Below are 16,098 nucleotides of genomic sequence, written 5' to 3'. Positions count from 1 at the left end.
TGCGATCTCTAACATGTGTGTAGTTTTGATCAATTTCATCATTTTTTAGCTTATCAACTTTAGAATTAAGGATAGGATACTCATAGATTTTATCCGTGTTATACAATGGGTCCAAATCATCCTCTAAGTATTTGTCCCATGCTCTCTTTGGGATATCTAACTTCAACAATTTTTTTTCCAACTCAAGGTTCAAGTGGTAATAGTCCCTAATCCAGACTTCATAATCATCTACAAAATTAATCCAACAATTCTCAAGGTGGGGTTCATGGATCTAGTCCATTTCCTTCACTTTATTGAAATAGTCAACTAGATCAAACATTACCCACACTTAAGGGTATTCCTCTAGAGGGTATTGATCCCATTTTCCAAATAAGGTACTCAAAGCCTTCATCTCAATTGTGGTACATATCCCAATAGAAGTAGGGAAGTCCCAAAAATGTTTTTGATTGGTCCTTACCCACTCATATGAACCCTCCCAATCCTTACAACCTCTAGAAAAGCCAAGTTATTTGAAGGATACTATGGCAACTTATTTAGATAGATTATGGTTTTGAATATCCTAATATAGGTAAAGTTTCTATATCCTAAATAGTAAACTCCCAATTGGCTTATTCAGGTAATAACCTTGATCAACAACCTCTTTGTTTAATCACCTTCTATGTATCTAATTATCAAAAAAATAAATGCACCTTTAACAACTCTAAACTTTGGGTTATCACCATCTAACATCTTCCTAACTAGCTATGTTTACACCATGTGAGGTCGCACGACCACATCATTATGAAAAAATTTCTTTGAGAGGTCAAGGTACTCTGCCTTTGAAGCTAGTAGATAGACAACATAGGAATTCATGTAATACCTTGAGTCATTATTGACCATGAATAATTAATCATGAATGATACTTCTTATCTAAGTCATCTAATTGATCTTATTACTCCTTGTTCTAATTTATTCAATAAAGTGAACCATCTAAGGCCCCAAAATCCTAGCAAAAGGCCAAAACATCACTCAACTTAGAAGGATAATGACATAGCCAATACCAATGGTTACATAGCCCCAGTATATCAATCTCATTCCTAGGGGGTGTTGATGGAATACTTCTCCATATTAAATTTATTTGTGGTAGAAATATTATCCATGCACCTCTTTCCTAAGATCTCCAAGGTCATCCTATAAAAGCTATCAACTCTTGAGGTATGAAACACCTACTCAATAGTGTCATACCTCAAATTATGACTGATCCAAAATAAAGTATTATTGACCACCTTCTCTTCAAATAAAATGATGTGTGAGTGTCATTATCAAATTACCTAAAAGTATTTCCATGGGATGTATAGTTTCAAGAAAAAACTTGATCATGACCATAGTGGTGCACATGTTGAACCTTCTCAAGGGTGTCTCACATTGTTCCAGGAACTCATTCCAATCTATATTTGTCAAATATTTATCCCTAATCTCTAAATGTTTATTAATAAAATTTGAGAAAGACAAGTTTAAGTTAGAAATGAATTAGAATAACTAAGGAGGCGGGGGGGGGGGTGTGAATCAGTTATTTAAGGTCCAATTGTCCTAATATATTTTTTTTCACAAAGTATAGTGAGCCCATTTGAATAATCATGTATCCAAGCTATACATATCTCTTACCAAGTTATTAAAAAAATAACATGCAAGAATAAAACATGAACGATCAACACATAACACAATGATTTACGTGGAAACCCAATTTGGGAAAAATGACTAGTAACATGCTACTCAATTCTTCACTCTTCTTAAGTGATGCCCTATGAAAGGCCTGCCCTGTTAAAGGCTACAACACACTATTAAATATGACTTGGTTAAAGGATTTAACCACCTTGTTAGAAGTAGGCCTAGTTAGAGAACTTTTGAACATTTACTTGGAATGCCACCCTATTAAAGGATTTACAAATGGCTGTTAAACCAACCTAAGTCCATTGATATTTCACTCTAACTGATACAATTGTTAAAGAGTAACAACAAGGGCTTTTGATTTGATACAAATCACAACATAACTTGTAGATTTTAGATCTCAATTCAGCTCTCAAATTTTCTTGGCTTTTAGTCTGTGTAGCTCTAACAACTTGTCCTCCTTTGAAGCTTCATCTACTTAAGTCTTCATGCTCAATGTACTAGTGCAATCACCTTTGTGGTCACCTATCAAAGAAAAGTCTTTGTAATCTATTCTTCCCTCTTGATGCCTTCACCTTGACATCTACCCAACCACTCAACTTGGCCTCCCCTATAAGATTCTTAACATGTAACTCCTTAAATAGAAGTTTGGAATACTTTTCTTGCTTTAATCTTCCTATTTTTAATTTTAGTTCGAATAGATTAGGTAAGATTCAATGAATCTACCCCTTATCCTGTTACTTCTAGAAACATCATGAAAATTCCTCCTATATTTTCCCAAAAATGGTTTATGTTAAATTTTGTGCCACCAGTTCATCATCCTTATCTTCCATGTGGTTCACAAAATTCAAGGTAATAAACTTGTCAGCTCAAATCTGGCAAATCTTTGGCTTTTGAAATAATGTAGTAGCTCGACACTATTGAAATTCTAATGCTTGACACATACTGTGTTACTTGACACTAACTACAATTTACTGATACTTGACACCTACTATGGATTCACTCGGTATCAACTAAATTTTATTGATGCTTGACACCTATTACATGCTCGAAACATGAACTTGCTCGACTCCTATTTCACTTGGCACATACTAGATTTTGCATTTTCTCAACACTTACTAAAAATCTGCTTGAGATGAACTAGCTTGCTTGGAACCCACTAATGAACTTAGTCAAGCTTTGTAGAAAACTTTGTTACAACTTATTCTTCCAGAGTTTCTAAGTGTAACCAACCTTTGTATCTTCAAGTGTAATATCAATGCATCATTTTAGCATTATCTTAACTGATCCTTGTACTTCATTACAAAACCATAACTCAACCTTTCTCTTAGGTTCTTTTGTTACATCTTATTAATTAAATCCTCTTCATCAATTAACTAAGTGATATTACTTGGATCTTATAAGAAATTATCATTCGAGCAAATAACAGGTTTGACATCAGTGACAAAACAATGATTGAAAACATTCTTTATCAACAAGAGTTTGATTGAGAGAGGGAGAGGGATAGGGAGAGGCCGCGGGAGTAGATGGGAAACATCTATTCAAAATTCAAACCTAGTTTTAGGTGGGAGTCCTCAGGGAGGAGGATCTTAGAAACTAGGTATGAAGGAGGGTTTTCAGGTAGAGTGTGGAGAGATGGAAAATGGGGATAGGGACCCATGTACCGATGGTGAAGTCTAGAGAAAGTAAAAAATGCAACCTAATGTGGTCAGGCCAAGGAATCTTCTAGCAAAATGGGCCTCACTCTTTGGTGTCAAACCTTCCAGTAAGTCATCTTTCCCTCTGGTTAAGATTGTATCAAGCTTGGAAAAGGGATTGTGCATGATTTCTATTCTAGACAAACTAGTTGATCATAACATAGCTTTGATGGCATCCACACTAGTTGGAAATTTTATCAATCAGAGACCAAACATTGATGTGGTGCGATCCTTCACCTTGAAGAAATGGCATCTTAAAGGTTAGGTTAGTGTTACTGCGATGGCTAAGGAGTTTCTCTCTTTTGACTTTACCTATAATGAGGACATGGCCAATATTCTGTGTGAAGGGCCCTGGAGTATAGGACAGGCAACTCTAGTGTTGCAAAAATGGTCTTCAAAATTGGAGTTAAATGAATCTTTTTTAAGCAAGCTCCAGTGTGGGTTAGACTCCCTGAGCTACCCTTGGAATTCTAGAATGAGGATGTTTTTATGGGTGTGGCTAGTTCCTTTGGAGAAATTTTATCTATTGATCCCATTACTGCATCTAAGAGCAAACTTACCTATGCAAGGATATGTATAGGAGTAAGGGAAGGGGATGACATGCTAGAAGTGGTGTGTTTTGAGTCTAAGCTTGACACTCACATACAATAGTTGGACTATGAGAGCATTCCTTTTGGTTTCTATCATTGTTTTAAGGCCAAACATAAGGCTTTTCAATGTCTAAAAGTGAAGATGGACAAGAAGAATATGTCTCTCCCTTCCTCGTATCCCAAGAGGGACAAGAAAATTTGGAAGAGGAAGACCACTAGCATAAGCCAAAAGGCTGATCCTATTTTGGCTAGTCAGAAGGTTGGAGAAGTTAAGAAGGACATTACAAAAATGCCAACACCTTTTGCCACAATAGCTCGGACCAAAGATAAGAAGGATTTTCTCCATTCTGATGAGCATGCCTAGAAAACTTCAAATAGTGAAGTATCTGCAGATCTAATTGATAAGTCAGAGGAAAATGCACTAGAAGGAAACCAAGCTGACTTTCATGAGCTAGAAGACTCTCAGTTTAGGGAAGGGGTAGAATATTTACAAAAGGTAAAGCCTATGGTTAAAGTTTGCAAGGGAGCTCCTCAATAGATTATGAAGGAAGCAGATTAGGAAGTGATCCCTAAGTCTACAAGAAGAAGTATTTTGGCAGCCAAAGATGAAGAAAAGGATAGAGCCAATAAGGATATAATTATCTATCAAGGCCCAGAGGATAATTTTGTTTCCTCTAGAGGAGGAGATGATAGTGTTGTGGAGAATGAGAATGAAGTTTTGGTGAGGGTGCTCGATGATAGGGAGGATCCTCCTAGAACTCCAAAGAAAGCTCAAATAGTTTCTAGGTCTTTGGAATCTATTTTGGAAAGAGAAGCTTTTCTTTCCCCTAAGCATAAGAAGAAAAACTATAGAGAACCCTCTTTTTCCTCTCTGGTGGAGACTAGAAGCAACTGCAAATTGGATGTGGGAATAGAGCCTAAAAAAGGTAGAAAAATAGAGAAGCAAACCAGAGAGGAGGAGACTAGAAGATACTTGGTGAATGGGCACCAGAGAACTCTTCAGGAGTTTTCCAAGAATGGAAAATGAAGATCATATCATGGAATATAAGGGGCTTAAATGGAGCCCATAGATAGGAAATTATTAGGAATTTGATCAGAGATCAAAGACCTGATATTTTGATGATCCAAGAAACTAAGATGAAAAAGGAATCTCTAAGGAAAATTAAATTTAGTAGCATGATGAGTGGGGAGGCTTCAGATGTAGAGGGTGCCTCTGGCAGTTTATTGACCTTGTTTAATAACAAGCATTTTAGAGATGAAGTAGTGTTTAATGAGGGTAATATTCTTCTCTATCATGTTCATCATATTCATTCCAATGAAAATTGGTTTTTGCTAAATTTATATGCTCCTAACAATAAAAGAGAGAAAAAATCTCTGGACTAAAGTAGGAAACCTGGTGCAAAGTAGTAATTTAAAGAAAGCCATCATTATGGGAGATTTCAACACTCCTCTTGTCGATGGGGAGCAGATGGGTGGTTTGATCTCAGACTAGGAAAGTAAACAAGATCTCTCTAGCTTCATCAATGGTTTGGCTTTTATGGATCTGGATCTTATGGGAGGTACCTTTACTTGGTCAAAAAAATGCTTGGGGAAGGACAACATCTAGTTTAGATTGGACAAAGCTTTAATCTCCCCTGATTGGCTGAAGTCTTTCTCTTGTAGGTTAGCTCTCCTACCTAGAGTGGGATCTGATCATTCTCCTATATCCCTCTTAGTTGCTCCTATAGAACCTAGAAGGAAGCCCCCCTTTAGATTTGAAAATATGTGGACTTCTAATCCTAATCTTTTGGATAAAGTCAAATTTTGGTGGAGTTTAGAAGTGGAAGGCACTACTATGTTTAGAGTTGCTAGGAAACTAAGTAATGTTAAGAGAATGGTTAAAGTTTGGAATAAGACTGATTTTGGCCATATCTTTCATGAAAAAGATGTCTTTTCTGATAAACTTATTTCTATTTAAGCCTCTATTCAGCAGGACAGGTATGATGAGCTTAGTAGGGAGGCTGAGTTGTCTATTCTTATATACCTACATAATATCATCAGCAAAGATGAGAAGTTCTAGAGGCAAAGATCTGGGGTCAATTGGCTTAAAGATGGTGATCAGAATTCAAAGTTCTTTCATCTAACCACCCTCAAGCATAGAGCTAATAACAAAATTGTTGGCATCATGAAAGGGTAGGATCTGATGACTAAGGAAAAGGAAATATCAGCTGAAACTGTCTCCTTCTTCTCTTCTCTCTTGTCTTGGGATCCTCTTTTGTCTAAGGTGGACCAGGAAGACTTGGTTGTTTCTATTCCTAAGATTATCCAACCTCATCATAACTTAATGCTTTGAGCCATTCCTTTAGCTACTGAAGTTCATGAAGCTCTCTTTTCCTTGCCTATAGATAAATCTCTTGACCCTAATGGGTTCCTTGCTTTCTTTTTTTAGAAGTATTGGCAGGTGGTGATGGTTGATATGGTGAAGGCAGTTCAAGAATTCTTTGGAGCCAAGAGCATTCTTAAGGAGATTAACTACACTTTATTGGTTCTCATCCCTAAGGTGCCATGGGTTAACTCTTTGGACAAGTTCAGACTTATTAGCTTGTGCAATTCCTTTTACAAGATTATCTCAAAGGTTCTTACCTCTAGGTTGCTCAAGCTTCTCCCTTTGATTATATCACAGCAACAAATGAGTTTTGTCCTGGGTAGATAGATTTTAGACTTGGTCATGATGGTGCACGAAGTGATCCATTCTTTGGAAGCTAGCAAACAAGAAGGGATGCTGCTTAAACTAGACCTATCTAAAGCCTATGACTGAGTTGACTAGACTTTTCTTGATATGGTGCTCAAGGCTTTTGGGTTTGATTTAAAAGTTTGCAAACTAATATCACAGCTTGTCTCTACTTCCTCTCTTGCTGTGTTGGTTAATGGAGCTCCTTCAAATTTTTTCAAACCCTCAAGAGGACTATAGTAGGGGGATCCTCTCTTTCCTATTCTCTTCATTATCCTGGCTGAATGTATGGGAAGGCTTATTGAGAGAAAGAAGAAAGAAGGCAGAATCAAAGGGATAAAACCTTCCTCTAAAAGTGATCCTTTCTCGCATTAGCATTTTGTTGATGATACTATCATGGGGGGGAGGCTTCTGTGAAGGAGGCAAAATCCATGTAGGATGTCCTAGATATCTACTCTAGAGGGTTGGGCCAACTAATTAACTAGGAAAAGAGCTCTTTATATTTTATTAATACCCTAGAGGATAGACTGAGGAAAATTTCTAGGATTTTGGGTTGTAATGTGGGAAAGTTTCCCTCTACCTACCTTGGGCTTCCTTTGGGTTTGATTCCTCCTGACTCCTTCTATAATGGTACTATGGATAGGTTCAACAAAAAGCTTATTGGATGGAAAGGTGCTATTCTCAGTCAAGCTTGCAAATGTCAACTAGTTAAATCTATCCTTCAGAACTTTCCACTATACGCTTTAAGCCTCTTTGTGATTCCAGTTAAATTCGTAGAGAGGATGGAGAAAATTTAGAGAGATTTCTTATGGATGGGTGTTGAAGGGAAAAAAAGATACCCACTAGTTGCTTGGGACAAAGTTTGTCTACCTAAGAATTATGGAGGTCATGGCATAAGGAAGCTTACTCATCTTAATAAGGCTCTTTTGGCAAAGCAATTATGGTGCATCTTCAACAGCACTGGGGAATGTAGAGACACATTGGTCAACAAGTACATTAAGAGGCCTTCTATTCAGTTCACCCTTTTTAGCAAGGACATTTCTATAGGATCAGCTATCTGGAATTGTTTTCTAAAAATTAGGGACCTGGCAAAGGCCAAAGTATCTTGGAAATTGGGGAATGGGGTGGATATCCAATTTTGGTCTGATAGTTGGCTTATTCAAGGCCCCCTAATGAACAATCCTATCTATGATGTTTGGGCAAACCATTGTATTCAACTTTTTGGGCTAAAAATCTACAACTATAGGAACGACCAGGGTTGGATAGATCTACCTATAATCTCTATTGATCTAAATCCAATCATGTTAATGTTAAATTCAATGGTTCTCAGCAACAAGAGGGATGACATGATCTAGGGGGACAACTCTAGTGGAAACTTCTCTGTTGCTTCTAGGTATATGGCTCTTTGGAGCTTAAAAGAGAAGCCTCCTTGGTTGAAAGCTTGGATCCCAGGCCTCACTCCTAAAATTAATATATTTTATTGGTTGGCCTTACAAAACAAAATTCTCACTTAGGATAACCTTATAAAAAGAGGATAGATTCTGCCAAGTAGATGTAGTTTATGTAAGAACCAACTAGAAATAGGAAACCACTTGTTCATTCACTGTTCCTTCTCTAGGGAAGTCTGGGACTTCCTGACTCGAGACTTAGGGATTAGCTGGTGCATGCCAGATAATCTCCTAGATTTTTTTTTCCAATGGAAATCCTTGTTCAATTCCCCTATTTTGCAGGAATTAGGAACCTAGATCTTACCCCACTTTTGCTGGAGCATATGGAAGGAGAGAAATAATAGAATCTTTAGAGACAGAGAGGAGCCTGCCATTGTTCTCAAGAAGAAGATTCACAAAATTTTTAAGGAAAACTACCTAGTTAGGAAGGGGGGAGATATTGAAGTGGGCGGTAGGAAAATGGAGAAGGAAAAAGAAAGAATGTTAAAAAGACAGGAAGCCGAGTGGCTTCTCCCCCCAGAAGGATGACATAAAGCCAATTTTGATGGGGCCTCTAAGGGAAATCTTGGCTCTTCAATATGTGGAGACATAATTAGGAATGAATTCGAGGACAGAGTAGCGACCTTCTCTCTCCCGTTGGGATTCCAAACTAATCACTTTGTGGAAACAAGTGCAACCTGCCATGTGGTGAAACTAGCTTTTGAAGTTAGAGTTACTAATCTATGGCTTGAAGGGGACTCGAATAATATCATTAAATGTTTAAGTGGAAATTCTTATTATTAATGGTCGATTGCAAATCTTATTGATGAGACACGTGAGACTCTTGCTAAATTTGATAGAGTCCATGTCTATAATGAACCCATTTTGGGGGTCATTCATTCAGGTGCAACCCTTTCTGTAATTTGCATCCATTTTGCCATATTTTCTTGATGAATTTCATAATCTTCCTATTTGATGATTCTTCTCCATAGTTGATTATATATATAATTTTATTATAAGAGTCACGTCCTTTCATTATATTAATAATAATAATATAGTTATATTATATTAATTATATATTTTAAACTTAGTTATAACAATTAATATAATAAGATATATTATATTAATAATTATATTACAATTAATATATCAAGTATATTTATATAGTATTAATATAGTATTACTATATTAATATATATCATAATGATAATATCATTATTTTTGTATTAGATTATTATTTAATTTGTATTTTCATATTACCATTATAATATGATATAATATGATATTATTACATGATTATAATATAATATTACTTGTAAAATATTATTATTTTAATTTTAATATTAATATATAATACTTATTTATTATTTAAGTTATATGTTAAAGTGGGGACATTACAGTCCTCCCCTCTCGAATTTGCTTGTCCTGAAGCAATAAACATTTTCCTATTTGTTTCACCTTATATAATGAAATTGACTACTAGATCCCATTCAAATTTTTTTACTTGTAATATTACTTCATTCTATTCTATAAAAGAGCCACACATGTAGTATGCATTTGAATACAAAGAGTATATATGAATGTATAAAGACACAAAGAAAATACAATGCATACACATTGATGCATGAAGACACGAAGTAGACATGATGTAGACACATCATACATAACCTTGATTAGATCCTAAAATTAACAATGTGCAATGACTATACTTCTTCATTAGTCTTATGAACCCTGCAACCACAAAATAAGCATCAGTCTATGCATATAAATATATAAACTTCAAATAAATTTGAATAATAATAAATTAATCCAAGCCAGTTCCATACTAAGCCCAAGAGTGGAACTTTTCCCCCCTTGGACCCGGTGGTAGGTGTTAGGCATCCACACGAGGTGGTCTACTTAGTGGATTGCTTGTTTGGCTAGAAAGGTTCCTGTGAAAAGGAGCCATTACTATCTTTCCCTTAACTAGTAGTACAATAGGGTGTCCTAACCGCTCTCCCTTGATTGCATACTCCATAAGAAAGTTGATAGGGTGCCCATACTATCTTCTCCTTAACTAGTACTACAATAGGGTGTTCTCCCCTGATTGTAGACTCCATAGGAAAGTGGTAGGATTCCCTTACTATCTTCCCCTTAACTAGTACTACAATAGGGTATCATAGCAGATCTTCCCTGATTGTAGACTGCATAGGAAGGATCGATGCTCGTATAGTCTTTCCCTTAACTTGTACTACAATAAGGTGTCTTACCAGACCTCCCTTAATTGCAGACTCCATAGGAAACTTAAATATGGCCTTTCCCTTAACTAGTACTACAATAAGGTGTCTTAACAGACCTCCCTTAATTGCAGGCTCCATAGGAAAGTTAAATATGGCCTTTCCCTTAACTAGTACTACAATAAGGTGTCTTAACAGACCTCCCTTAATTGCAGACTCCATAGGAAAGTTAAATATGGCCTTTCCCTTAACTAGTACTACAATAAGGTGTCTTAACAGACCTCCCTTAATTGCAGATTCCATAAGAAAGTTATATATAGTAGGGTTTTTATATAGTCTTTCCTTTAACTTTTACTACAATAAGGTTTCTTATAGACCTTCCTTGATCGTAGACTCCATAGGAAAGCTACATACGATAGGGTTTCTATATAGTCTTTCCCTTAACTAGTACTACAATAAGGCATCTTATAGACCTTCTTTGATCATAGACTCCATAGGAAAGCTACTTGAAATCCCTAAATAATTTCTCAAATAATCAATTTTACACTTTTATGATTAATTAAGAAACTTACAATTTTATTTCATTATAACTAGAATAATTGATAGACTATTCAATATTCTTTACAATAACAAAATGTGTCAATAATAAGAAAGACACTATATAACTTACCTGCATACCTTATGTGATGGGGTGATGATGTAGGTGGGCATGATGGTCTTGCTCTCTCATTCCACATTAAGGTGTTTATCCTTTAATCATATACATTTTTCCATTGTTGACTTTGATTAATTCACAATGACTATATGATGTCCCAAATATGATCTTCTCTTGGTTTACTTCTCGCTCTCAATTTAATAGATAATTTAGAAATATATTCAAAATCTCTTTAAGCCAATGAGTAAATCTAGGGTCTTATAATAGACTCTCTTAATTAGTAATATATACCAACTTAATACTCCTTTCGTATCAGCTTTCTTATAAAGTTGACCCCTTTGAGTTTCTCCCAAAAATCATTGTGACTTTCGTATTATATGTTTTAGATTTTGTAAGTATGTTTTAATCTTTGCATTTGTATTAGTTTCACTCACCAAACATGATACATCTTGCTTTATTCCATGTCCTACTTTGAGGTGATGATGTGAGACTTAATTTTGGATGTTTAATGCTTTCAGTTTTGGTGGGCCTTCGTTATATACTAGTTCTCTGTGAGCTGTTAATTACTCTTTCTTTATAACCATTTGAATGAAATGCCTTTTGATTTGACTTGCTATTTAATTCCTCCATTTATAATTGACTTGCAAACTCTCGATCATTTCAATAGGGGTCATCATAGGGATCACCAATAGGACAACAATATCCTTGTGGCCTGTAATCACTTTGAAACGTTCCTGGCACACAACATTCAAACCCATCTACACACTCTTCATCTTCAAGGTTGATAGACTCTTCATATTCAAAGAAAGGATCAATTTAACCTAATGTTGTGTCCACTCCAATCAACACCATCATGATTACCATCATTGCACAAAACAATCTCATTACTTTTACCATCTAGGTGTAGAGTAGCAAATTGCCTTTTCCTTTGTCACATATTTCAAAGAAACATAATTGTCTAGTTTCAACACCCATGCTCAAATGTTACATTGATCTCCTCCATCAAAATGTGGAAAGGTCATCTTTTGCACAACCTGATGCATTGCTGTCGGTACCTTGACATGGAACCTCATGGGAATCAGTGCATAGCTATTACCATGTTTTGAATGTAATTCTAAAATTGCTATGAGTATTGATTTAAACTTTTAATATCCTTTTAAATTCAAGTCATCGTTTGTCCTTTTGAACTCTCCAAAAATATTGATGAGTTCCAAATTTTTAACTATCTTTCAATTCCAATGATAATATTAATTGATTCTTTTTCTTTGCTCGATGTAATTACATTCACACCCCATTTTCCTTATTTGCTTACTATTCTTATTTTTTTGTGGTCTGGCGTAGCTTGTCTTTAAAATTTTCTTTGCATAACTTCCAACTTCATTGCTAACTGGATATTAAAATCATTGCCACAGAATTCATTGCTTCCAAATGTTATCATTCCTTGTTTCCTCCATTGTATTCTCTGTTGCTATTCATATTCAGTGTTGGGAAAGTATTATTCTATGATATGTTGATTGGAACAATTGTCCCTACAATATATTTATTATGTGCGTTAAATCATTCAAAACTTCCTTTGACTGTCATGAGTGTTGATGTTGGCTCTTCTAATGTTCAATCAATAGAGCCTTTGAGAGTTATAGGTCTACAAATAACTCATAGTAATTTTTTCTATTTTGGAAATAATAAATATTCATCTCTGTGTAGGAGCAATCACTGTTTCAGTTTGCTAATCATTGGTGACTTGTATATAATAAACAATGACAACTATTAAAAATGAAGAGATCTAATATGGAAGTCTGCAAATATAAAATTATTTGATAATAAACAACACCAAAATAACATACAAACATCCATATTGAAAGTTATTGGTCATAGTAAATTTGCATTAGATTTAAAACTCTAACTGCAGATATATTTTTTATTTTTCTGCCGGTGTTTTCATTTCTCTGTCTGATATATTTCCTTTCATGAATGATGATTTTCTTCATGGCTATCATTCTACAGGCTGGTAGGATTTATGCTCTGATACCATTTGTAATGAACCCATTTTGGGGGTCATTCATTCAGGTGCGACCCTTTCTATAATTTGCATCCTTTTTGTCGTATTTTCTTGATGAATTTCATAATCTTCCTATCTAATGATTCTTCTCCATAGTTGATTCTATATATATATATATATATATATATATATATATATATATATATATATATATATATATATATATATATATATATATATATATATATATATATATATATATATATATATATATATATATATATAAAATTTTATTATAAGAGTCACATCCTTTCATTATAATAATAATAATAATATAGTTATATTATATTAATTATATATTTTAAGCTTAGTTATAACAAGTAATATAATAAGATATATTATATTAATAGTTATATTACAATTAATATATCAACATATTTATATTGTATTAATATATTATTACTATATTAATATATATCATAATGATAATATCATTATTTTTGTATTAGATTATTATTTAATTTGTATTTTCATATTACCATTATAATATGATATAATATGATATCATTACATGATTATAATATAATATTACTTGTAAAATATTATTATTTTAATATTAATATTAATATATAATACTTATTTATTATTTAAGTTATATGTTAAAGTGGAGACATTACAATGTCACTCATGTTTTCTGAGAAGCAAACCCGGTGGTAGATTGGTTTGCAAATAATGCTGTCCAATCTGACCAAAAAATGACCTGGCAATGGGGAAAGAGTTTTTTGACAAATGTTAAGAGCCTGATCAAGCTGGATAAGATCCAATGGAGTACAGAGGAGATCAATCTGCAATTATGAATATGAAAGGCTGATGGGGAAAGGGTATGACTCTTAAAGGCTGTATCGATAAATGCAATAAGTGGGTTTTATTATAGTTTATTCGGCACACTTTATGGGTCTTTGTTTGCATTTGTAACTTGAGAAATGACAAAGCTTATTTCTCTAGTTTCTCTCTAAAACACAAAGAACCCTATCAGGTGGTCAAGTTTCAAAGAGCTGTGCTTATGAGAATTGTGGGAGAGCAAAGTGCGGATATGGTGGGTGAAAGGTGCAAAAAAGATCTGGTGGTAAAAATGGAGAAATGGAGAAGTAGGGAGAATGTGTGGGAGAAGCTAGTTTAGGGCAAGATTTCAAGGTATATCATGAAGCTGCATGGTTATGACCAAAATGTGACTGATACCATGGTCAATTCATGGAAGGATGGTAGAGTCAAGGTGAATGGGATAGCTTTTCTAATTATGGAGGAGGTGATTCTGGCTATTATTGAGATTCTGATGGTGGGCTTTAAGTTCTTTAGGGACAAAAAGATTTCAGCTAGTGCATTGAAGGACTTTGCTGATAACCCTAAGGAGCTGAATGCCCTGAAAAAGAGTGATACATTTTATGATCCGGACTCTATAATGAAAATTTGGAGGTATGTTCTGCATGTTGTCATTTAGTACATTACTCTTGACCCTAGGTTTGATCATGTTCACACCCACCATTTTTTCCTTTTGAATCATTTTCGGCATGATAGCAAAGTTTCTTTCCCTTTCTATTTGTTGAACTCTATGAGCAAGGCAGTGTCAAGCTTCAAAAAGAGACCCTTTGCTAACCCTACTTTGCATGAGGGTCTATTACTGCTCATCTATGAGCACTTCAAGGCTTAAACAATTAGTAAATTCCCTTCGTAGGCTAGGAATGAGGAAATCAAAAGCTCTAGCTACTCCTTTGACTCATGATATACATAGCATTAGTTCTAAGGAAGGGGGGCTTTCTTTCTTTGGTAAAAAAGCTACAGATAATGTAAAGAATTTGCCCTCCCCCTTTATCCCTAGAAGATAAAACCCTAGAGATCATGGTCAGAAGAAGCTTGAGAAGGAGAAGCAGGACACCTATCATGAAGAGGAGGCTATGGAGTTTGAAGATGAGGAAAAGGAGAGGCAGGAGGAAAAAAAAGAAACCCAGGGTGGGAAGAAATGCAAGAGGGCGGGCACGGAGGATGAGAGGTTGCAGTAGGACTTGGACTCTTCTCTGCTCCCTCTCTCCCATGTCCATCCCCAAGTCCACCTGGAGGAGTAGATAAAGGATAGTTTTGGAGCTAAGGGGGGGGGGGGGGAGGTGTTGGCTAAAGATAGGAGGAAAGCCTAGAGAAATTTTAATGTTAGGACTTTGAAAATGGGTATTTTTAGAGAAGTGATTAACCCCCAGATCTTGGTGGACAATCTAGAGGAACTGCATCTTGAAGAGCTCATTAACCCTATGACTGTGGTTATCTCTAATAATTCTAGGGAATTTGGGATGAATCTCTTGAATAATACCCACAACAACATGATAGACAACTACATGTCAATCAAATGGCTTTTTAATGAGCTAGAGGAGGTTAAGGAGAAGGTGGTTCAAATGGAAGGAGCCAAGAATCTTAAGGGCTTGGAGAAAGGGATAGATTATGATGATAGGAAAATATTGGTGGAAAGAAGGATCCATAATTTGGAAAATTACAATCACAATCTGTCGAGCTAGATGATCTCACTGCTCAACTCGATCAATAACAACATTCTATCTTTAACTGATTGGCTTAAAGATAGAGGCATACAGGGGGATGTGGATGGTCAAGTCAGGGGTAAAACCAAATTTGATGAAGATAATACCACTGGTATCACTTTTTCTACTCTGGACCAGGAAGAACATAGGACTCATCAACAGGAGGCTGAAGAGAACCAGATGGCCCAGGGGGCTACCCAGGTCATGCAAGAGCTGGAAAGAAAGGTCGAGGATTAGTTCCTATCTTTTTGTTTTCGACTAGCTTTTTGTTCTAGCTTTTGACTATTTTTTTCTACTTGTCTTTTTTGTTTGGCCTTTTCTTTGGCCTTTGTTTATTTTTCTAGGCCTAGTGCTTATTATCAACCTTTAAACTTTTTACTTTAGTGGGTGGGCTTCTAACGCTTATTTTCAGCCTGTTTTGTTTTAACTCTCGAGTTTCAGGATCCCTATAAAACCTGTTTATCTAATAAAAAACAATCTCACTCTTTACAAACAATATTCATTCTTCAATAATGATCTTTTCAATCAAATTTCAACAATCTCCCTCTTTCGCATTGATGGCAAACCAAATTGAT

This window comes from Cupressus sempervirens, chromosome 3, assembly GCF_028749045.1.
Source record: "Cupressus sempervirens isolate cs-2001-9-10 chromosome 3, ASM2874904v1, whole genome shotgun sequence".
NCBI classification, from domain to species: Eukaryota; Viridiplantae; Streptophyta; class Pinopsida; order Cupressales; family Cupressaceae; genus Cupressus; species Cupressus sempervirens.
This window is presented reverse-complemented; position numbering follows the sequence as displayed.